At 42.2% G+C, this 26,409-nt stretch overlaps 1 protein-coding gene and 1 long non-coding RNA gene across 8 annotated transcripts in view; one reads left to right on the forward strand and one right to left on the reverse strand.

Moving 5' to 3' along the window:
* Positions 1–1,732, reverse strand: part of CBR4 (carbonyl reductase 4) — a 289,489-nt gene extending 287,757 nt beyond the window's left edge. For 3 of the 7 annotated variants that reach the window (XM_078677044.1, XM_078677038.1, XM_078677040.1), the window contains exon 1: positions 1,549–1,729. The gene's annotated coding sequence lies outside the window, so the exon portion shown is untranslated. Of the gene's footprint in view, positions 1–1,548 lie in introns of all 7 variants that reach the window. The other 4 variants (XM_078677039.1, XM_078677042.1, XM_078677043.1 and 1 more) reach the window with 4 other exon arrangements.
* A 35-nt stretch (positions 1,733–1,767) lies between these two features.
* On the forward strand, positions 1,768–25,870 carry LOC144819049 (uncharacterized). The gene is made up of 3 exons (XR_013607208.1): positions 1,768–1,948; positions 4,280–4,349; positions 25,148–25,870. It is a non-coding gene; the product is annotated as an uncharacterized LOC144819049 (long non-coding RNA).
* Positions 25,871–26,409: the final 539 nt, after the last annotated feature.

The following is a 26,409-nucleotide window of genomic DNA, read 5'->3' on the forward strand; positions in this document are numbered from 1 at the left end:
TTGCTGTGGGACCACTAGAATTAATTATGCAGCAAAGGAGGACAAAATTATGCCACATTGTTGACTAAATTATGCATTAAAAAGTATATTTTCTGATATTTTATTATTTTGACATGCGTTCACATGCTAACAGCCTCTGGAAAGAGTTTTCCTTATTTGTACCAGTGTAACATACACATGCAGCAGTGAGAAAGATGATCAGTTAACCTTTGCAATAAGCCATCTACTACGCAACAACACAAGTCACATTTTTTAGTAACTTTTGATACGTTTGAGCTATAAACATTTTTTTTGTTTAAATGGTCAGATCATGCAGCAGATCTTGCATTATGAGGCAAATACGGCAGAGCCGTAATTATATTGAAAACATTTGCAAACTAGGATATTTTGCCATTCATGTTTGAACTGCTGTTGTGGAAAAAGGGAGAAGTGCCGATGACAGAAACTCCATGGCTTGGAGACAAATGGCTTCTGCTTCCACATTTTATCGTATTTTGAACATTCTGTGATTAGAAGCATATCCCACTTTGTGAATGTATTTTAATGTCAATAACTCATTAAAACCTTAAATTATCATGTGTAGCCATTGGTTGATTAAACTGAACAGTGAAGTGCCAAACAAATACTAAAAATAGGGATGTTTGCGCATTCTGGCCACACTTCTGGCTCCGCCCACTGATCCAATCCTTGGGTTATTCCCGCCCTCTGATTCTCCGCCCACAGTTCCCCTACTTTTTTTCCCCCACTTCGACCACTGAAGCCACTACAGCGTTCAAACTGGGAGTGAGACACCTGGTTAAAGCCAATCCACATGGTGACAATAGCGGAGAGGATACCACACCGCGACAGAATGGAAAAGCACAAGATAAAAGGCTGCGAAAGCGGGCAATCGCCATTACGCTTTCCTCATTGGTGTCAGCTCAAGGTAGGGGCTAGTCTCATCTATATCCTCTTTGCTTCCTCACAGAGCAGCTTACACGTGAACAAGACTCGTGTTGTACAGAACTGATTAATAAGGGGGAAAAAAGCCCTAAAACAAAAATAATCCACACAAAAGGTGCAGAACTCAAGGCAGAAGGAAATTGGACCAGACACTTAACAGCCCGACTTTGGGAGAAAGAAATGGAATCGAATATCATCGAACCTGCTAAAAATACAGTTCTCCTGCGTTATGAGGCAAACAGAAAATTGACTGTATTTCTTATACAAGGGGAAAAAACTGACGTATACCTAAACGAATAGAACATATATTGGAGGAAATAATTCACCAAATTTTGATTGGATCTTTCCTAATTTGCTAACAGTGATGACCGAATTCTTAAAGTTGATAGGAACAGGAAACACCGCCCACGAACTGCGGAGACCCTCCCATCACTGCCACATACATGCTGCCTCCATGAGCTGCTCCAGAAAACTGGAGAGCACAAGACAAGTGGCCCGGGACACACTTGCCCGCTGACGAGACGAAACCACTCCCCCAGCCACAACCGAAGGTTACACGAAGGACCACACCACAGCAAGAAACAATGATTTAGACTGCAGGCTTACCTCTTCCCCACACTTTTTCTCCACAGTTCTTACATGTCTTTGTGTTTGCAAGACAGTTTTTTTGAGCAGCTAAATACGTTCAACCATTCAACACCGCAACAAGGTCCTTTAAATATTTTATTTACTCTCTCTAGAGTGGTACGTCCATTTCTGCTGCTGTTTGGGCGAGGACGCTGACGCGAACGCACTGACGTCACACGCTCGAAACGCCGGTGAGCCTCCATTCCAAGTTACCAACCTCGAATCCCGCGCTGTCTTGCGGCTTCTGATATCCGCCCTGCCCGTAGTCCGAATTCTAATTAGGGCAAGACGACAGACGGACCTCAGGGCTGGAGCCGAGTGGAGCGTACCGTAGGAGCTTGGGGGAGCGGGCGAACGAGGGCTTAGGCGAGACCCGAGGGTGGGGCGAGTTACATGTTGAACCATCAATAAACAAGCATTTGCAATGCAATAGTTATCGCATTAGTGAGATTTTAAGCTATTGGCATTGTAAATGTGTAGTATGCATGTAGGTAAGCTTTACTATTTGTGTATATATCTTTAAAGAGTGTTCAGCTCTTCATATTCCTTAATGACATATGTGATTCTGGAATGTGTTCTGTATAATGCATTTTACTTGGATGGTTTGTGAAGCCTGTCGTGGGTTTTTACTTCTGAATTAAATCAGTCATTCAGACAATTTCACCCTGAATTGGTCTTGGACTTTCATTTACTTGCTGATCAACATACTGCAAAATGATCATGCCTTTTATTTATGTTTTAAAAACAAAAGCATAAATAAAAGGCATTGTCATTTACAATGCCAATAGTTGAAACTTGTGTAAATGCGAGACCTATTACATTGCAGATGCGTGTTACTGTTTTCATGCATGGCACTGTTGCTGCCACTCACCCTCCAACTCCGTGTTGCTCTCTCCCTCCCCAATCTGCTTTCTGCCCCCCCCCCCCCCCCACAAAATACATTGTTTTGGCGCTACTATTTTTATTCACGACTAATAACCATTTGCAAAGCAACGCGATATTTGTTGGTTTTGTCAATTGTTGTTATTTTAAGCTGTCAGATTTAGTGATTGGGCCCTCTTATTTTGGTGCTCTGGCCTGCTATCTGTCCCTGTCCGAGCCTCCCCTCCACTCAAGTGCCGTTTAGCTGTACGTGGCAGCCTTCACTGAAACCAGAGAACAAATCCAGGCCCAGACACCACACCAGCAATTTTAATTGTAGAGAACAAATCCAGGCCCAGTATTTTTAAACACCATACCAGCAGTTTTAATTGGAGAGTACCGGAACTTCTCCGCAAAAAGCAGGTTCTCTGCTGCAGAGTACCCACTGCTTAATTTGAGCCAGTGGTTTCCGGTTCAGCACTGGCTCTAGTGACTGACTGCAACATGGTGGCACTGTTTAGGTCTCGGCATAGGAGACCTTTAGCCATCGTGCAGCTCTTTTTCAAAGCACATACTTGTGCTTGTGGCGGCAAAGGCCTTGCGGGAGTGCGCAGCGGCACGCCACAAGCATGAGTATGTGCTTTGAAAAAGAGCAGACTGCTTTCACCAGCATGCACGCTCGCGCCACTTGTGGGTGCACCCCTCCGCCTCTCTCTCCCGCTGCAGCCTGCACTCCTTTTTTTTATTTTTTTTTTTATATTAAACTTTCAGCGCGCGTTCGTGTCTTTCTTTTTACCCATCTCCCTCTTGTTTCCCTTCTTTTAGCACTCTTGTTCTCTTCTGTTGCTTTTTTACTTATTTTTTTTTTCTAATTGGTCATTCTCTGCCCATGGAGGCGCGCGCACTTGTCTTTCTCTTTACCCATCTCCCTCTTGTTTCCCTTGTTTTTAGCACTCTTGTTCTCTTCTGTTGTTTTTTATTTGTCATTCTCTGCCCATTTCTCCTTCTGTCTATTTTTGTTGCTGACCCGTTGGACAGACCCGGGACAGACTTTACGGCATGCATCCCTCATAGGGAGCCTGTGAGGAGGGGTCTGCCGCCCAGGCCAGGAGTCTGCCTTTCTCTTCTGTACCCAGCCACTGCCTCTACAGCATCCCAGAGAAGGAGCTACTCCCTCCCACTCCCCTAGTTGACTTACCTGCTCCTCTGATTTCCACGAAACTGCGTCGGACCGCTGTTTTTCCTGCATCTCTGTGTAGGAGCTTCTGAGGGAGGGATTCCTTCCCCGGGTTGCATCTGCCCTTTCTTCCGCTCTCCTAATGCAACTGAAAAGAATGTGGCAAAACTTCTCAGTTTTGACTTATGCTTGTTTTCATGGTGCCTGAAAAAAACACAACCTTGCAGCCGTGATGGGCGGGCCCGGGAGGAAATAGAAAATTCTCTGCATTTTTCTAATGGTACATGTGTGTGCGTGCGTGTGTGTTTTCATGCAAGTCCATATTAAAATATAGACAAGGGTGTATCTCTGGGCCCTACTGCCACTTAAAAGGTGTGCTCCTTCCTAAGGGTCTCAAAGTTACTCATTTACTTTTTGCTATTACCAACCTTGTCTCCTGTCCTATTACTCCACTTCTTTCCTCTTTCTTCTCCTCCTTTCTTCCCATCTTTTCTCTCTCTCCTTATTCCCTCCCTTCTTCCTCTCTGACATTCTCTTCCCTTGCCTCGTTTGTTCGTCCTTATGTTCTTTCTCTCATCATTATCCCTTTCTCAAATCTTATCATTTTTTTCCTCTGCATTTCTTTAATCCTTTTCCTCTCCTCCTTCACTCATTTTCGTCTATCTCCCACAGTACTCTACCCAAACTCGTTCAAAAACAAGAAATGGGAGCGACCCCGCACCCAAGAGAAGGGGTACCACAGGTAAATAAAGAACAAATTTCTCCTGGGAAAACTTAAAATGTACTAAAAATAGTACTGTTAATGGATCTCAACCTAACATGCTTTTTCTCTAGTCTGCCTTCATTCACAACACTCGTGATGTTAACATTTGCCACCACTCGGGTCCCCGACAGTCAATTATGTAAAACAATACTCCAAAGCAACTGATATACAAAAGTAAACAAATTAATTTTTAATAAAAATACATTGCATATATGTCATACAGTGATAAAAAAACCTTCTCAGCAAATGTATAATGTACACACACAATTAAAAAGCACAAATTTGTTGATAAATAGAAGATAAAAACAAGAGAGCAGCAAACAACAGTGCAAAACTATAAAACCATCCTCATTTTCGTTACTCCACATAAGATCCAATATAATATCACATGGGTGTCCATGAATCGTATCATCAATTCAACACCCAGTCAGATCGTTGGATGTAACACCATATAGTGCGTCGACCAGGACCGGACTGGGAACCAAAACCGGCCATGGCAAAGTACTCGGCCAGCCCCCCAGGGCGGGTTGGGGGTGCGACCGCGCTCTTTGCCAGGGCCGGTTTTCGTCCGATTTTGTTACAGGGCCGTTTTTGCAACAACACTGCAAAAACGGCCCTGTAACAAAACCGGCCCCCACCCTTGCGGCGCACCGGGGGATTGCCCGGTGCCCGCAACGGCCAGTCCGGGCCTTGCGTCGACGCGTTTCGGTGGCGTTTATATTATTGTGATCTACCTTCTTCAGGACAATGTATATAGATAGCTCTCTTCCAAAAAAACGAATGTATCCTAATTAAAAAACATATGTGCAATTAATGATTGACTAGAACAAATCTGTCCAACATGAAGTTATATTACAATCTTAAGGTATCCCACCCCTCAATATTATTGTTGCCACCACAATAGAGCGGGGGAACATTTATACATATCATCTTTCAAAGTCATGAACCTATTTTGGATTATCACTTTTATAGAAAGGGGAGAAACAATCTTCATAACCCCCAATATATACCTTGTCTTCACCGAACAGACATGTTAACTATTTGGGAAGAATGGGCCTATATAGATCAAACTTAGGGCCCCCGATGTATAAAATCCCAAGAACTCTTACCTCTAGACATAGTATTGTGATACACAACTGGCCATAGGATCCCCACTTTACGGTCAAAACTCCATTCCTTTAAATAACGCACATACCTCCATGCAACCATACAATCCAACCGGAAAACAAAGCTATTTCACCCACCTCCTGAAAACTCTGAGGCGGTCCAAGAGGTGGTTGTAAGATATGGAATTTAAGAGGGGCCCTTCAAACCTCCGATCACTTCTTACTGCTGATACTCTGAACAGAAAGGGTGATACTAGGATTACATTCACGACCCTCACCTTATTTCGAGTTCAAGTATATTCAAGGAACCCTCACCCTAATTTAAACCTACCAGTGGTTTAGGTTGATATTTACAAGTGCTAGAGAAATTCCCTCAAGACCTATATACTTTTCAACAGTAAACTAATTAGCATATAATTATTGCAATCATGCACTACAATAACATCAAAACTAATAAGTTTCGTTTCTTTGATGTTTTATTTCATCATTTTTTGGTTTGTTAATCCATCATTTTTTAATATTTATTCTTTATTCATTTCTTAGAAAAAAAAAATTCATTTTTTGAAAAAGTCAATATTTTTTTTTACAAAATACATTTTTAACAAATATCGCAAAATTATTACAAAAAAAGAAAACCTGGACCATAAAAATGCAATAAATACAAAACCATTCATACATACACCATCATTCCAACCTACTACCATCCATACATTCCATACAAATGTAGTATCTTGACTTTTTCAAAAAATGGAAAAAAAAATTCTAAGAAATGAATAAAGAATAAATATAAAAAAATGATGGATTAACAAACCAAAAAATGATGAAATAAAATATCAAAGAAACGAAACTTATTCGTTTTTATGTTATTGTAGTGCATGATTGCAATAATTATATTCTAATTAGTTTACTGTTGAAAAGTATATAGGTCTTGAGGGAATTTCTCTAGCACTTGTTATATTCTCCCCTCTTTTCCCTGACCTGAAAGCAACATTAGAGGGGTCCCCTCCTTTATTAGGTCTCGCCTGTCGATGCGCATGCGCATCGAGCTTGCGAGACTATTGGGGCTTAAACAGTCTTTAACCAACTTGCAAGGAATCGTGGCGATTCCTTGCAGTGCCCGTGAAATTCAAGCTTAATGTGCATTGAGCGTAAAAGCGCGTGCACATGCCCCCAGCCGCCTGCTTGCATGTATTTTCCCTCAGCCGCACTCCTCCCACACCCCCGCTCCGCCCCCTCCCCTGCCTGCCGTGTCGCATTTCTTCAGTTCCCTTAGCCGCACTCCAGGCCCCTGCTGCTTTCACACACTCATGCCGCTCTCCCCGCTCCGCCCCCTCCCCTGCCCGCCGTGTCGCATTCATCCCCCCTCCCCTTCTCTGCCTTTCCTCCGTCTTCTCCCCCACAGGCAACAAGAGGCTAGTTCACGACGCGCGTCCACATCACAGCCTTCAGCCTCCCTCCCGCGGGCAGCTTGGCCTCAGGTATTCACCCCAGCGCGACTTCTCCTCCCCCCTAATTACTTGCCTGCTGTTTACTTCTTTCACGGCAGCTCTCTCGCACATCAAAGGCTGCCCCCCACGCCTCGCAACAGACTTCATTGGAATGCGCTCCATGCATTCTCCCCTCCCTTTCAGCCTCTTTCCCAGCTCCAAGCCGGACCCTCCTTTCTCACCTCCTCTTTCTTTATTTACAGGGAGAACTTGTATTTTTCCCCGAGGCAACCAGTTCTGACACACACCAACTTAGAGCTTGACTTGTACTGACGCTGTCACCCCAGCAGACATGCAAGCATCAGACATCCACAAGCATCAGACATATATATTCACCCACTCTGCTTCAGTCACCCACTCTGCTTCAGTCACCCACTCTGCTTCAGTCACCCACTCTGCTTCAGTCACCCACTCTGCTTCAGTCACCCACTCTGCTTCAGTCACCCACTCTGCTTCAGTCACCCACTCTGCTTCAGTCACCCACTCTGCTTCAGTCACCCACTCTGCTTCAGTCACCCACTCTGCTTCAGTCACCCACTCTGCTTCAGTCACCCACTCTAAATCTTTCACCCACTCTAAATCTTTCACCCACTCTGCACCTTTCACCCACTCTGCACCTTTCACCCACTCTGCACCTTTCACCCACTCTGTACCTTTCACCCACTCTGTACCTTTCACCCACTCTGTACCTTTCACCCACTCTGTACCTTTCACCCTCTCTGTACCTTTCATCCACTCTGTACCTTTCACCCACTCTGTACCTTTCACCCACACTGTACCTTTCACCCACTCTGCACTTTTCACCCACTCTCTACCTTTCACCCACTCTGTACCTTTCATCCACTCAGCACCTTTCACCCACTCCGTACCTTTCACCCACTCCGTACCTTTCACCCACTCCGTACCTTTCACCCACTCCGTACCTTTCACCCACTCCGTACCTTTCACCCACTCTGTACCTTTCACCCACTCTGTACCTTTCACCCACACTGTACCTTTCACACACTCTGTACCTTTCACACACTCTGTACCTTTCACACACTCTGTACCTTTCACACACTCTGTACCTTTCACACACTCTGTACCTTTCACCCACTCTGTACCTTTCGCCCGCTCTGTAGCTTTCAGCCAGTCTGTACCTTTCACCCACTCCGTACCTTTCACCCACTCCGTACCTTTCACCCACTCCGTACCTTTCACCCACTCTGTACCTTTCACCCACTCTGTACCTTTCACCCACTCTGTACCTTTCACCCACTCTGTACCTTTCACCCTCTCTGTACCTTTCACCCACTCTGTACCTTTCACCCACTCTGTACCTTTCACCCACTCTGTACCTTTCACCCACTCTGTACCTTTCACCCACTCTGTACCTTTCACCCACTCTGTACCTTTCACCCACTCTGCACTTTTAACCCACTCTGTACCTTTCACCCACTCTGTACCTTTCACCCACTCTGCACTTTTAACCCACTCTGTACCTTTCACCCACTCTGCACTTTTAACCCACTCTGTACCTTTCACCCACTCTGTACCTTTCACCCACTCTGTACCTTTCACCCACTCTGCACTTTTAACCCACTCTGCACTTTTAACCCACTCTGTACCTTTCACCCACTCTGTACCTTTCACCCACTCTGCACTTTTAACCCACTCTGTACCTTTCACCCACTCTGTACCTTTCACCCACTCTGTACCTTTCACCCACTCTGTACCTTTCACCCACTCTGTACCTTTCACCCACTCTACTCTGTAACCACTCACACCCACGCAAGCCCACTATCACCCACGCAACGCCACTCACCCACGCAACGCCACTCACCCACGCAACGCCACTCACCCACGCAACGCCACTCACCCACGCAACGCCACTCACCCACGTAACAACACTCACACATGCAACGCCACTCACTCAAAGCAACGCCACTCACACACGCAACGCCACTCACACACGCAACGCCACTCACACACGCAACGCCACTCACACACAAGCCGAATATGTGCATGCAGCTTTCCAATATAGAAAACAAATTGGACTTTATTCGCAAAAAAATATATACTACAATTGGACTCCTTGGGTTCACTCACATGCAAACCTCAAGTGACTCCAACTATTAAATCTTCATTAACACAAACAAAGATACTTGGCACAAAACCACCCAATAGGCATACTGCCAATAAAACCATGCTCAAATCAGGCCAGAAAGTTAGTCTCGTTTTGCCATCAAGGAACAATGATTTTACAATAAACATGGCCATTGAAAATGTATTCTTAAAAATGAGGATTGGAATTATATGGCCATTAAGTTATTAACTATTTTGCAGATGAAAAGAAACCGTAAGTCCGTAACTGACACACTAGTTAGAATTCTTTAGATAAGTACTGAGCTCTGACATCGATGTACAACCTTCAGGCCATAAATGTAAACCCCGTCAGGACTGAATCCGACCTTCATCCTTCTGAGGTGGATACACGGAGTACCACTGAGTGATCAACAGACACACCTTTTACGAACAGCGCTATATATAACAGCAAAACTAACGAAGCAAGGGAGGGTTAAAACAAGAATATGCTTTATTAATAGGGAAATTCAAAAGTGGGGCTGCGACGTGATAAAATAAAATGGAAAGTAATGATTGACGTCATTGACAGCACATGTGAACATATCATCCACGAGCTGATCACGTAAATATCGTTCCGGCGTTTCTTCCGCCGATTACTTTCAAGATTCATCTGGCAATGCATAAGTCTTAAAAACACCTTTGTAAATCAAACCAATGCACATGAAAACATTTTCGGCCATATTGGAAAAAACATAGACTATTTGAAAAAAAAACGAGCCAAAACACTTCACAAACGATCACAGGCTAAAGCAAAATAAGCTGCAAGTACAAAAACATATTTACTGCAAACACCAAGTAACACTAGTTTAAACGTTGAAGGTTGTTGCATACCAATAGTGTCTAAATTCATCTCAGCCTTAAATATTAATCAAAATCATTCACAACACAAAAGAATAATACTGCAAAAGAAAGACACTGTGATTACAATACAACAGTACAATCGCAATCGCACATTGTCAACAAAAAAAATATTTCCCAAAAAATGTCTGAAGTACAGTACATAAAATAACTACATCGAAAGATATTTACTAAAAACAACATTTATACATAGCACATAAACATTTTGAAACTTTCAATAGCTAGACACGATGTGCAAAAGAAAAGTCAAATTCAGTCGGAATATGTCGTACGTACATCACAAAAAATTCCAACATTGCCATATATTCATTACAAACAACATTAATACATAGCAGATAAAAATTTGTAAACGTTCAATAGCTGTACACAAACAGCATACAAAAAGTCAAATTCAGTTGGAATATGTCGGAACTACGTCCCATAAAATTAAGACATTTGCAATATATTCATTAAAATCAACATTTATACATAGCACATCAACATTTTAAAACGTCACATAACTATACACTAAGTACATACGCAAAACGAAATACAGTCTGAATACGCAAACGTCATAAACAATACAAAACATTAATAATATTAAAATTCAAACTTACCTGTCAAACGACGCAGCAACAACACAAGAAGCACAACGCGCCTTTCACACGTGACGGTTCTCGAAGATATGGGAATTTCCCCGTTGACGCACGTCAAACGCAACGTCACAAAACGTAGCGCTGCGATTGGCTAGAAATTACGTCACACTAAACATTACATCAAAATAAAAAAAAGACTAGAACGCTAATCTCCCTTACGTAACAAACGTAAAGGGAATACAAAGCGTACGACATTTTTACATAATAAAAATAAAACACACTTTAAAAACATTCACTAAACACTTATAATCCCAATACAAATACACGAATACACACACACATTACATTAAAAATATAAATTAACACATGCAAAACACTCACATATGCCAATCACACATGCAACCCCACTCACACATGCAACGCCACTCACACATGCAACGCCACTCACACATGCAACGCCACACACACATGCAACGCCACACACACATGCAACGCCACACACACATGCAACGCCACACACACATGCAACGCCACTCACACATGCAACGCCACTCACACATGCAACGCCACTCAACCACGCAACGCCACTCAACCACGCAACGCCACTCAACCACGCAACGCCACTCAACCACGCAACGCCACTCAACCACGCAACGCCACTCACCCACGCAACGCCACTCACCCACGCAACGCCACTCACCCACGCAACGCCACTCACACATGCAACGCCACTCATCCACGCAACACCACTCACACATGCAACGCCACTGAACCACGCAACGCCACTCAACCACGCAACGCCACTCACACATGCAACGCCACTCACACACGCAACGCCACTGAAACAACAGCGCCACTCAAACAACAGCGCCACTCACACACGCAACGCCACTCACACATGCAACGCCACTCACACACGCAACGCCACTCACACACGCAACGCCACTCACACAAACAACGCCACTCACACAAACAACGCCACTCACACACACAACGCCACTCAACCACGCAACGCCACTCACCCACGCAACGCCACTTACCCACGCAACGCCGCTCAGCCACGCAACGCCACTCACCCACGTAACGCCACTCACACACGCAATGCCACTCACACACGCAATGCCACTCACACACGCAACGCCACTCACACACGCAACGCCACTCACACAGGCAACGCCACTCATCCACGCAACACCACTCACACACGCAACGCTACTCACACTCGCAACGCCACTCACACACGCAATGCCACTCACACACGCAACGCCACTCACACACGCAACGCCACTCACACACGCAACGCCACTCACCCATGCAACGCCACTCACCCACGCAGCGCCACTCACCCACGCAGCGCCACTCACCCACGCAACGCCACTCACCCACGCAACACCACTCACCCACGCAACGCCACTCACACATGCAACGCCACTCAACGTCACTCAACAACGCAACGTCACTCAACAACGCAACGCAAATCAACAACGCAACGTCACTCACACATGCAACGCCACTCACACATGCAACGCCACTCACACACGCAACGCCACTCACCCACGCAACGCCACTCATCCACGCAACGCCACTCATCCATTTGCAAAACGAAAAATGTCAAACTCTTCTATTGCGAGACCTATTGCATTTTCAATGCTTGTGTATTTAGGTTGATATTTACTCCACTGGTGAATGTTAAAAATGAGCGGGGCTCTTAAAGCTCCAAACGCTTCTTAATACTAACACTATAAGGTAAAAAAGAGGAAATATTATCAAATAATAAAAACTCTCATGATTCCTTCTTTTATACACTAAAGGACTTTATGTGTGCCCCCGAATCATAGTATGACCTACCGATAAATTAGGTGTTATTGGTCCAATGTTGGACGGATAGACCTATATCAATATGGGCGAGAAACCAGCATCCTCTCTGTTGCCAATGTTTTAAAATAATAATCTGTTTTGTCTGTAAATAAAGAAAACATACATAGGAATTCTGTCATTAATCCCTAACTTCATATAATTCGACTAGCACCTTAATGTCCAGTTTAGTAGGTGAAACATACTCACCAAAGTTCAATAGTTACATAAGCATGGGCATGGTAATTTGCATGTATTTCTCCCCTATGCTCATCCACTCTTTTGATTGATAAGAGGGTGAAACCTAAGGGAAATGCCAAATGTATGGATGTTATTTTCTATATTTATCTTAAGTAATTTAAAACAAAAGAAACCAAACAAACTGATCGTGTATTTTCTCTTCTAAACGGATCCTGCCCGTCTATGCGCTGACAGTATCCAGAATGCCCGATGCTGTTTAATATAGACAAAGGGAGAAGACGATACAATGTCCTTCATATAACTCCCCCCTCTCAGTGTGAAGCGTCTGGGCAAGCATGTCCTATCCCATGGCGCTCAGAGGTGAAAGATTACCCCGCATGAGAGGCACTACTCCAAACGGGATCCGCTCTCACATAATCAATATGAATTATTTTTTCCCCATGTCGGAAGCGTTTCTCCAAAAAGGGCTTAGCTGTCTATAAGTAATAACCTCGTACATCCCCGAATGTATCTAGCTATGTACTTGGTGCGCGTGGCCATGCGGTATTTCAAACCTCTCTGTGCAATAAAGTCACAGATCCCTCCCGTACGGCGTGAAAAACAGTTTGTTCTCTCCGGGTGCTGTTTTTTAAAAACTAATCTAATCACCGGCACCTGGGTGTGGGCGCGCCTGCAGCATGACGTATGTAAACGCCTCTCTCCCCGTGCTACGGGGTGCAAGCCTGGTCATTCAAGAATAAAAGGGCAATATCCCTGCCTTAGAAAGCCCGTGATTCTCCGTATTGAAGGCAAAATGCTTCTAATTATTAACCCGATGGCTACGAATTAAAAGGGTGATGTCAAAAGGTTTAAGTAGCCCGTATAGGTGACTTAAGAGGGCAAGGTCCTATAGTTATTATACTATAAATCCCATAGGATTAATTTGATCGAATTCGTGCCCCTATTACAAGAGTGCGCAATATGATGTTAGAGCGATTAACCAATTTGATCTTTTTTATTTGTAATCTATAGTAACAAATAAAAGGTTCACCTTAAAGATTTTACGATACCCCAATATACTTTTTATTAATAAAAGAGTCTTTTGTGCAATCCATTATTTGGTTACATTTTTCCATTATTATCCAACTATTGTCCCTCCGGTGTATAGGTATTACAGTATAAATTGGAAAAAATAAGTATATTCTAAAATTGTCCTATTTATGCTTATAACCTCATTCCCTTACTCTCCTTGGTTGGTGATGGGGGTCATGCGCACAGCGACAAAATTTTCTGGCCGGTACATACACCTTGGTCAGGTAGTGCCCATGACTCCGATCCGCTCCCTACCACTAGGATTAAGCTCCCAAATCTCTATTCTATCTATTCCCCTTCTATTGGTCAGGCATTAATAGTACATTGCAGGGGTCATAGTCACTCAGATGGTTTGTGTGATCAGATTATGATGCTCATCCAATCTTCTCTGGTGTTAAGTCCCTTCTTTAGTGTATTAAGGATGGACATATACCATTGTTCGCGGTTCTTTCTTTTTATCACGGTGTCACCTCCCCTCTTGTTAATATCTATCCGTTCAATAATGAACCATTTAAACTCGAAGAATAGATGACCCTTTGCTTTAAAATGATCCACTAAGGGGCAGTTGGGTTTCTGATTCCTAATTGCGGACTTGTGCTCTAACAGGTGGACTCGTACTTCCCGTCCGGTTTCGCCCACATAACCTAACATACATGAGCATACTATTAAGTATACCACATTTTTAGTTCTGCAGTTATTTAATGACCTCGGTTTCGAAGTGTAACCATTGTGCATATATTCTTTTCCTTGAATGCATTGGTCAGACATGGCACAAGTGCTACATGCATAATTACCAGTGACCTTCTCACCACCCAGCGTAGTTTGTATCTGCTTGGGACCCTCTCTATATGTGTGGACAAGATCACGTCTGAGGTTGTTATTCTTTTTAAAAGCAAACAGCGGCTTCTCTAACTTTGTAAGGTCATTGTCATTCAAAATACTCCAAGTTGAATTTATTACGTTTTTAATCTTGTTGCTGAGATTGGAGTATTGGCTGACAAACACTATCCTTTTGTTCTTCTCTTTCATTTTAATCTGACCTGCATCTTTCTGAGCAAAAATGCTTTCCCTATTGTAAAACCTAGCTCTCTTAAAAGAGGTTGAAATCAGTTTTCTAGGATATCCCCTATCCTTTTAAGTTTATTTTCAAATTATCAGCGTGTTTATATAAATCATCCAAATTGGTGCAGTTTCTGCGCAAGCGCAGAAACTGCCCAAATGGAATTTTGTCCTTTTGGGCTTTGGGGTGGAAGCTGGAGTAGTGTAACAAGGTGTTCTTGTCCGTTGGTTTTTCAAAATAACTCTACTTCCAGCTTCCCCCCACGTCCTTAATTTGTAGATCCAAAAAGTGTACATATTCCTTACTGTATGATGATGTAAACTATAAGTTGGTGTCGCCTAGGTTAAGCCACTCTGGAAACTCCATCAAGTGCTCCTCTGTACCTTCCCAAATGAAGAATATGTCATCAATGAACCGGCTCCGCCTGCTAACGTTCTCATAAAAGGGGGCCGATTCATTGTAAACATGAATAGCCTCAAATTGTCCCACGTAGAGGCAGGCCATACTGGGGGCACATGTGGCCCCCATGCTGGTCCCCTTGCACTGTAAGAACAATTCATCCTTGAACAAAAATAGATTGCGCCTAAGGACTAATTCCATACATGACATAATAAAGTCAACATTGGCCCCTCTACAGTCCACATGCCCCAGGATATTCCAGATGATATCAATGGTGTCATCCTGGGGAATGTTTGTTTAGAGGGCTTCGATGTCTAGTGTTACCAGTATCTGAGTATACTGGTTAAACTCCATGCCTTCCACCGTACTAATCATATGGGAAGAATCCTTGATGTAAGATCTAAGGTTCTGAACTAATGGCTTAAGAAAGGTGTCTACGTACTGACTGAGGGGTTCTAAAGGAGAATTAATGCAACTAACTATAGGTCTGAGGGGCGGGTCCTTAACATTCTTGTGGCATTTTGGAAGGCCGTAAATGGCCGGGATGATCGCCTTTTCATTAAGAAGAAATTTATATTCCTTCTCAGTGACCCAGCTATTTTATTTGGCTACTCGTAACAGAGCCCCAATGTCCTTAATCAGTGTATTCCAATGTGACCTGGGAACCTGTTTGTAATGTTCTTTAACGTCTAACAATCCCCGGATGCATCTCTCATAATTATCTGTGTTGAATATAACAACCCCGCCTCCCTTGTCGGCGTGTTTGATTGTTATGCTAAGATCATTTTTCAAGTGGTGGATAGCCTCTTTCTGTCTACCATTTAAATTTTGAGAGACACTGGGTTGATGTTCCCACAGGTTGCGAATTTTGGATTCCACAACCTGTTCAAACACATCAACCTTCCTATCTACCTGACTACTCTGAGGGGTGAAGGTTGATTTAGGCATCAAACCTGAAGCACTCTCCTCCTCAATATACTCCTTGCCCTCAAAGAATCTGGTTAGTCTAATTTTCCTAAAGAAAGATTTAAGATCTTTCTCCAGAAGAAATTTGTTCACCTGACTAGTAGGAGCAAAAGTGAATCCTTTTTCCAGTAATTCTAATTCAATATTAGAGAACATTCTTTTAGATAAATTAATTATAGGGAATTTTTGTTGAAGTTATCTTCAGTACTGACGGTTTCTGGTCTGAAGGTATTCCTGTTGAGGTTGATGCCTCGCATTCTGACCTCTCCCAAAGCCCCTGTTCAAACGTTGGCCTCTCCTTGGGCGCTGATCTAAAAAAGGGGGGTGGTCACAGGAGGATCCGGAATATAGGGAACCCCCACCTCCTATCCCATTCCCCTCTGTGTAATTCCCTCCTCTAGAATTACTTGCTACTTCTCTTGTATTAGAATCTTCCTCGCTTCCTGACCCAGACGATTCGGAAAAGGTAATCCCCTTTCTTCCTCCTCTTTGGTAGACTGGCCTCTGGTTATATGGTCGCTCCCAGGGCTGTTCTTTCTGGTGTTGGTAATAGTCTTTTTTAAGATAAGGGTAGTTGTTCTCAATACTATATTTTTCAATGTACCTCCCTAATTTTTTGCTTTTTTTATTTATCAGGTAATCTCTGTATCCGTTAATGTCTGTTTCAAACTCTTCCAATGTCTTCTTTGCCTCCTCAACCACTGTGTTGTCCTGAATTTCCTTAATTAATTGTTCTATTTCTTGTTTTTCTAAAATTATCAGTTCATGCGCGGTTTCAATAATTAGCAAGAGCCAATCCCTACTACATCTATTGGCTATGTGGGTCCAAGTCTCTAGGAACCTTCTATGTTCCACGAATAAGCCCGGTTCATTTCTTATTTGAAGACCCACAGGGATGACCCCCGCTTTGACATACTGAATTAGAAACTCTGCGTGCATTTCCGTGCGTGTAAGTTTCTTTTTTTAGATTAAGAATTTTACCCCTCTTATCACTGTTACTAGATAAAACTGTTACTTTACTTCCATTTTTGGTGTTCATACTTAACATTTTATTGTATTGTTCTTCACTGAACCCAAAGGTTTTAAATTGGTCCATATCACAAAAATAGGGGGAAAAACCTCACTATTTAATGCACCTGTTAAGGATACAAAGGTCACAGGGGAGTAAGTAAAACCTTACTCTAACGTCCACAGGATAGGGACCGCGGAAAGTATCCACACCGGAGATTGAGAACACTCTCCCCAGCCAAAAGGCTGTACACAATTAGTTCAAAAAGAAGAAATGGGAGCGACCCCGCACCCAAGAGAAGGGATACCACAGGTAAATAAAGAACACATTTCTCTTGGGAAAACTTAAAATGTACTAAAAATAGTACTGTTAATGGATCTCAACCTAACAAGCTTTTTCTCTAGTCTGCATTCATTCACAACACTCGTGATGTTAACATTTGCCACCACTCGGGTCCCCGACAGTCAATTATGTAAAACAATACTCCAAAGCAACTGATATACAAAAGTAAACAAATTACAAATACATTGCATATATGTCATACAGTGATAAAAAACCTACTCAGCAAATTTATAATCTACACACACAATTAAAAAGCACAAATTTGTTGACAAATAGAAGATAAAAACGAGAGCAGCAAACAACAGTGCAAAACTATAAAAACATCCTCATTTTCGTTACTCCACATAAGATCCAATATAATATCACATGGGTGTCCATGAATCGTATCATCAATTCAACACCCAGTCAGATCCTTGGATGTAACACCATATAGTGCGTCGACGCGTTTCGGTGGCGTTTATATTATTGTGAACCACCTTTTTCAGGACAATGTATATAGATAGCTCTCTCCCAAAAAAACGAATGTATACTAATTAAAAAACATATGTGCAATTAATGATTGACTAGAACAAATCTGTCCAACATGAAGTTATTTTACAATCTTAAGGTATCCCACCCCTCAATAGTATTGTTGCCCCCACCCACCACAATAGAGCGGGGGGTAACATTTATACATATCATCTTTCAAAGTCATGAGCCTATTTTGGATTATCACTTTTATAGAAAGGGGAGAAACAATCTTCATAACCCCCAATATATACCTTGTCTTCACAGAACAGACGTTAACTATTTGGGAAGCACGGGCCTATATAGATCAAACTTAGGGGCCCCCATGTATAAAATCCCAAGAACTCGTACCTTTAGACATATTATTGTGATACACAACTGGCCATAGGGTCCCCACTTTACGGTCAAAACTCCATTCCTTTAAATAACACACATACCTCCATGCAACCATATGTGCAACCATACAATCCAACTGGAAAACAAAGCTATTTCACCCACCTCCTGAAAACTCTGAAGCGGTCCAAAAGGTGGTTGCAAGATATGGAATTTAAGAGGGGTCTTTCAAACCTCTGATCACTTCTTACTTCTGATACTCTGAACAGAAAGGGTGATACTAGGATTACATTCACGACCCTCACCTTATTTCGAGCTCAAGTATATTCAAGGAACCCTCACCCTAATTTAAACCTACCAGTGGTTTAGGTTGATATTTCCTCCACTGGTGAATGTTAAAAATGAGCGGGGCTCCTAAAGCTCCAAATGCTTCTTAATACTAACACTATAAGGTAAAAAAGAGGAAAAATGATTAAATAATAAAAACTCTCATGATTCCTTCTTTTATACACTAAAGGTCTTTATGTGTGACCCCGAATCATAGTATGACCTACCGATAAATTAGGTGTTATTGGTCCAATGTTGGACGGATAGACATATATCAATATGGGCGAGAAACCAGCATCCTCTCTGTTGCCAATGTTTTAAAATAATAATCTGTTTTGTCTGTAAATAAAGAAAACATACATAGGAATTCTGTTATTAATCCCTAACTTCATATAATTCGACTAGCACCTTAATGTCCAGTTTAGTAGGTGAAATATACTCACCAAAGTTCAATAGTTACATAAGCATGGTCATGGTAATTCGCATGTATTTCTCCCCTATGCTCATCCACTCTTTTGTTTGATAAGAGGGTGAAACCTAAGGGAAATGCCAAATGTATGGATGTTATTTTCTATATCTTAAGTAATTTAAAACAAAAGAAACCAAACAACCGGAACAAACTGATTGTGTATTTTCTCTTCTAAACTGATCCTGCCCGTCTATGCGCTGACAGTATCCAGAATGCCCAGTGCTGTTTAATATAGACAAAGGGAGAAGACGATACAATGTCCTTCATATAACTCTCCCCTGCCAGTGTGAAGCGTCTGGGCAAGCATGACCTATCCCATGGCGCTAAGAGGTGAAAGATAACCCCGCATGAGAGGCACTACTCCAAACGGGCTCCGCTCTCACACAATCAATAAGAATTTTTTTCCCCCCATGTCGTAAGCGTTTCTCCAAAAAGGGCTTCGCTGTCTGTAAGTAATAAACTCGTGCATCCCCAAATTTATCTAGCTATGTCCTTGATGCGCGTGGCCATGCGGTATTTCAACTTACCTCTCTCTGCAATAAAGTCACAGATCCCTCCCGTACGGCATGAAAAATAGTTTGTTCTCTCCGGGTGCCGTTTTAAAAAAAACAATCTAATCACCGGCACCTGGGTGTGGGCGCGCCTGCCGCATGACGTATGTAAACGCCTCTCTCCCCGTGCAAGGGGTGCGAGCCTGGTCATTTAAGTATAAAAGGGCAATATCCCTGCCTTAGAAAGCCTGTGATTCTCCGTATTGAAGGCAAAATGCTTCTAATTATTAACCAGATGGCCATGAATTAAAAGGGTGATGTCAAAAGGTTTAAGTAGCCCGTATAGGTGTCTTAAGAGGGCAATGTCCTATAATTATTATACTATAAATCCCATAGGATTAATTTGATCGAATGCGTGCCTCTATTACAAGAGTGCACAATGTGATGTTAGAGCGATTAACCAATTTGACCTTTTTTATTTGTAATCTATAGTAACAAAAGGTTCATCTTAAAGATTTTACAATACCCCAATATACTTTTTATTAATAAAAGAGTCTTTTGTGCAATCTATTATTTGGTTAAATTATTCCATTATTATCCAACTATTGTCTCTCCGGTGTATGGGTATTACAGTATAAATTGGAGGAAAAAAAATGATATTCTAAAATAGTCCTATTTATGCTTATAACCTCATTCCCTTACTCTCCTTGGTGGCTGATGGGGGTCATGCGCACAGCGACAAAACTGTGTGGCCGGTATATACACCTTGGTCTGGTAGTGCCCATGACTCCGATCCACTCCCTACCACTAGGATTAAGCTCCCAAATCTCTATTCTATCTATTCCCCTTCTATTGGTCAGGCATTAATAGTACATTTCAGTGGTCATAGTCCCTCAGATGGTTTGGGTGATCAGATTATGATACTCATCCAATCTTCTCTGGTGTTAAGTCCCTTCTTTACTGTATTAAGGATGGACATATACCATTGTTCGAGATTCTTTCTTTTTATCACGGTGTCACCTCCCCGTTTGTTAATATCTATCCATTCAATAATGAACCATTTAAACTCGGAGAATAGATGACCCTTTGCTTTAAAATGATCCACTAAGGGACAGTTGGGTTTCTGATTCCTAATTGCGGACTTGTGCTCTAACAGGCGGATTCGTACTTCCCGTCTGGTTTCGCCCACATAACCTTACATACATGGGCATACTATTAAGTATACCACATTTTTAGTTCTGCAGTTATTTAATGACCTCGGTTTCAAAGTGTAATCATTGTGCATACATTCTTTACCTTGGATGCATTGGTCACACATGGCATAAGTTCTACATGCATAATTACCAGTGACCTTCTCACCACCCAGTGTAGTTTGTATCTGCTTGGGACCCTCTCAATATGTGTGGACAAGATCACGTCTGAGGTTGTTATTCTTTTTAAAAGCAAACAGCGGCTTCTCTAACTTTGTACGGTCATTGTCATTCAAAATACACCAAGTTGAATTTATTACGTTTTTAATCTTGTTGCTGAGATTGGAGTATTGGCTGACAAACACTATCCTTTTGTTCTTTTCTTTCATTTTAATCTGACCTCTTTCTGAGCATGCATGCTTTCCCTATTGTAAAACCTAGCTCTCTTAAAAGAGGTCAAAATCAGTTTTCTACGATGTCCCCTATCCTTTAATTTTGTTTTCAAATTATCAGCGTGTTTATAAAAATCATCCAATTTGGTGCAGTTTCTGCGAAAGCGCTGAAACTGCCCAAATGGTATGTTGTCCTTTTGGGCTGTGGAGTGGAAGCTGTAGTAGTGTAACAAGGTGTTCTTGTCCATTGGTTTACAAAATAACTCTACTTCCAGCTTCCCCCCTCATCCTTAAGTTTTTAGATCCAAAAAGTGTACATATTCCTTACTGTATGATGATGGAAACTTTAAGTTGGTGTCGCCTAGGTTAAGTCACTCTAGAAACTCCATTAAGTGTTCCTCTGTACCTTCCCAAATGAAGAATATGTCATCAATGCACTGGCTCCACCTGCTAACGTTCTCATAAAAGGGGGCCGATTCATTGTAAACATGAGTAGCCTCAAATTGTCCCACGTAGAGGCAGGCCATACTGTGGGCACAGGTAGCCCCCATGCTGGTCCCCTTGCACTGTAAGAGCAATTCGTCCTTGAACAAAAATAGATTGCCAAAGCGTAAACCGACAGGCTCTGAGCTTACCAGTTTCTGAGTGGGTTCTAAAATTACTGCAATAGGTACAGGGCAGGCTCCCAACTCTAGGCCTGGTGTTACCAGGCAGCTGCACAATTGATCAATAGGCTACTATTCACAAAATATTGTGTAAAGCGTAAAAACTTTCCAGATTTTAGGGACTAGTACAAATGAATTACATTATTCAGTGAAAGTTACTAAATATAGATTTGCATGCTAGGCTAAACCATCGCTAGAAATATACAAGCATTGGCATAGCCAAGAGGTCTCGCCTTTGGGTCCTTATAAGTGTTTATCCATGCAACAGTTGATGTTGTTGCACCAAGGATATTGTGCAGCATAACTAAATACTTATAAGGTCCCAAAGGCCAGACCTATTGGCTATGTCAATGCCTGTTTTAATTTTGAGATGAGCACAACTGTGTTTATTAACCCCTTCAGCGCTGATGACAAAGCCAGCTCGTCATGGGCGTTACCTGCGCTACGCGGATGACGAGCTGGCTTTGTCATAAACAGCGCATTTTTGAAATTCCAGCACACAGCTGGAAAACGCGGTAGCGCGGTAGAGGTTAAGTCAATATACACTGAAAATGAATAATACCAGCTTTCCATTCCATTATTATAGCTTTATGTGGTATGAAATAGCCTGAATTGTCACACTTTTAGGAGTGTGATGGTTGGGTGTTTTGCTGGTACTGCCAAGCAGCACAAGCAGGGTATGTGTGGGTGGTGCAGGCTGAAGTGGCTTTCCAAGAGGGGGCCTGCACTTAATTTTTTACAGGTTAAGCACCAGGAGTACATGCACTTCTGTTTTTCCATTTCAAGCACTGCACACCAGATATAACAGCAAAGCCGCGCAGCGAGTGCTGCTATTAAACTAATGCAGATCGGTTCCTCAGTGTGTGTTACTCCTGCGGGCGAGTTCCACTGCCACTTTTTATTGGAATTCTGTTACAATTTAGTCATTTGTTAATCAAACAGCATGTTTAAGAAGCTAGCACTGGAAAACTAGTGCGGCGGAGGAGGTGGCAGGCTGAGCCCACAGTGCTTTATCAAAGCACTTGGACAAAAGCTGCGCAGTCCAATATAATCCTTAAATAGTTCTCCTGCAAACCCGGCCTGTGCCTCCAACGCAGGGACGCTGCTTGGCAAAAAATCAATGTCTGTTGTGTCATATTGAGTCCAGACACTGGTCCATGTCTTCATCTCCATTGAGAATTGGTAGAAAAGTGAGAAAAAAGCCATTAAAAATGATAACCATAATCCGGTCGGTGACAGCATCCTCATACCAGAGCGTAAGTTACCAGAACTCAGACAGCGCTGCGGGGGCATTCAAATGGCAGTATAAGGCGATACAAACCTCTAGGGATGAAAAACAGAGTGGTGTCCCATAGGGGTGTGGCTAATGTAATTAAGGGCGTGGCTTAAAACACACACTAGAAATCTGTGGTGAGCATAGTCTCCGCCCAACTGGTATTTTGCTTCTTCTGTCATTGCATCCAAATATATAATACAACAAGTAACATTACACCTACAAATTAGCAGCACCTATGACTGCGTTGTATATACTATTAAAAATGGTTCCGTTCTTGTAGGTGAGGTTGTGGCGTAAAGCTAGAGCTATCGACTTTCGAGCCTGAGAAAGCATGTTCGAGCATCACATCGACTCAACATCCTGTGATTCAAAAAATTATTATGTGCTTGTGTAGTGTAACTGGTGCTCATGTGGAGCGCTTCAAGTTTGCGCTATATAAAACTGAAAAACCAGTCACTTCAACATCCTGTGATTCAAATATGACTGTGCATGTGTAGTGTAACTGGTGCTCATGTAAAGTGCTCCAAGTTTGCGCTATATAAAACTGAAAAACAAGTCAATTTGAAGTTGCACCAAAAGCAGTGACGCATGCTACTATTGCAGAGTTAAAAAAATGTCCCCTCCCACCTAAGGGTAAAAATGGTGACCCCAGCAAGACCCGCTCCACTTAAAGCCCTGCAAACCCTTGACATTTAACATCATATATTCACAGGTTATGAAGCTCTAGGAAATATCTGGTGGCAAACTAGCTCAGAACTATTCCCTGCCGCTATAGCTACACCATTTTCATCCTCCCTGTTCCCCAACAAAGTTCTGTGTATAGGAAGCACATTTCACCTACACCAAATATTCAAAATCTGACACTTTAACCTTCAAGAAAGCTGTTACGGTCGTAAGTTCAAAAACACAAGTCACTGCAAACATTTAGTATATGCTGAATATAAAGGTATTTTTAAAGCGGTAATGAGGGTGCGAAGTGAGAAATTTTACAACCCATGGATATTACTTTTCACGGCATAGGTCTGGGGAGAGATGTAGCTTTTGGGGGTAGGGTGTATTTGGGGTGTTACACACACCTAATGTATTTCAGGTGCTTTCAGTCGGGTATGGTGAGGTATCCGTTGGATATCACCAGGAATTTATACATAAACACTGACATGAAAAAAAAAGCACACACTCTCCCCCTCTTTGCTTTGAAAGTCTTAAAAATGTAGGTTATTTTACAAAATATTGTCTTTTCTCTCACTTAGTACCCGTACCAATCCACATTTGTCTCCCTTTCCACCCACTGGCCCTTAAGCCCCTCTCGTGTACACCCTGTTTGTCGTATAATATAGTTTAGCATTTTATGCCAGCCTGATTGTTAGAAAATTTAAAGCTCACACAACCCCAATCTTACTGACCAAGTTACGTCCCTGGTCTGTGGATAGAGAAGCCTGTTACCCCTTTCCATCTTTGGAGGAGGAGCAGGAGTGGGGCACAGCGTCTTCAGTTTACAGCCAGCCAGATTGTTGCTTGAAGCCCCAGCTAGTTAAGAAGCCAAGTCGGTGAGGCGTCACCCTTAGAATGGCATGGGGGCACTTGGCTGCAATGGTTTTAGAAACAGGTTCAGAAAGGGGCTTTGGGCTTTTCCATAAGACAAAAGATGATGCAGATGCTGCCATCATCAGCCATGGTTCTGATGGAGCGAGGTGGTAAAAACAAAATTTTGTGTACCCCTCTCAAAGTCAATACTAATGGAATGTTTTTGTGAATTGATCAACCATAGTATAAGATGCATACATTTTTACACACGGGAGTACTAATTTTGCCTGCATGTTGCAATAAAAGTAACTAATATGTATTGTTATCGTGTTGTGAATTAATGCACAAGCTTAGATATAAACAAAAGCAACTTAAATGTGCTTATTGTACACGTTTTGTGCTATGAAGTGGTCGAATATGTAAGTATACAACGCATTTGTGTGGCTTATTTGCTAGGTAACAACTAATGGGGATACATTAGGATGGTGGTAGGTAAACAGAAGGGTTTTATTTCCATATTTAACATGAATTTGTGTTTGTTTCTATGATAGTTCCAAAAAGTGGCCTCTGAGGCCTGTATGAAAGATGGCTGCCCGGGTAAACTGTGAGCAAAAGCTGGACAGCACAGGCGCGCCTAAAGCCTGCAAGTCAGAGTGAACTGCCTGTGCTCGGGGAGGTTCAAGGCTACTCTGCCCCGGAACCTAGGATGGGTGCCAAACATGGACGTTTGAATGTTCTGATCCTGGGAAAAGGTCCTGATGTTGCCACTGAAGGAAATGACTAGGCCATGGACTGTCCTAAAACAAAGCCCCTTTATTTTTCTGCTGAATCGTTGTGAAAATGATGTTGTAATGGTGAGGAGATGCTCACCCACCCAGAATTTGTCCAATCAGAATCCAAATAAGTAATAGTAGATACTTTTTAGATATATTAAGTTAGGAAATTAGTGTATAAAAACCCCTGGTTTCGTCTAGAGGGGGTCGCTTTTTCGATTTCTACTCGAAGTGCTGCCCGACTGAAGATTGACTCCTGGATGTAAGAACTCTTTGAATGTATTTGATTGCTTTACAGGACTGAAGGATAAGATGAGGGTGTTAGTTAGGGATGTTAGGAGAGAATGAATTTGGAACTATCTGTTCTTTGCTAAACTTTAACTGATTTCTAAAATAAGCGATTTTCCTGAGCTCTAAATAAAATGATCATTTTGAAATAAAGTTTAAGATTTTACTGAATAAAGAATTAATCAATGCATAAATGTCAGACATAATAAAGTTTTGCTTTAATAAAATTGGGAAGATGGAATCTTAAAGGGTGGTCTTGTGATTTTCCTACGCCTAATTTTCTTTCTAGCAGATCCATTGCCACTATGGTGGTGCGTCGGAATATTTGAACGTTTGAATAAACCATGGTAAAGTGTAATAAACTGTAGGTGTAAATAATAACTGACTAGATAGGTTTTAGACACTCCACCAAATGTTACAGCATTTCTCCATTGCGATTCACCAAAAGCCCTGAAGCCAAGTGTAAATGAATAGAGTAAATGTGCAGTGTTATGGGCCCCACTGACGAATGATTGTGTGTTTAAAAGGTTTCAGGGAAATGGTGAGTATTGATTAGAAATGATTTTTGGAGTCCCGCTGTAGCAGTTATATCTTGGTAGCAGAGTAGTGGTTGCTAAGGAAATTAGCTAGGGTTATGTATAAAGTACTATATACAATTTGATGTATAAATTTATGACTAACATCTGTTGAGTTCGTATTATGTTATATGTAGTTTTGAAAAGGCTTCCAAGTGTTGCGTGAAGCTAGTGCCT

Source organism: Lissotriton helveticus, chromosome 2_1 (assembly GCF_964261635.1).
Source record: "Lissotriton helveticus chromosome 2_1, aLisHel1.1, whole genome shotgun sequence".
Classification (NCBI taxonomy): Eukaryota; Metazoa; Chordata; class Amphibia; order Caudata; family Salamandridae; genus Lissotriton; species Lissotriton helveticus.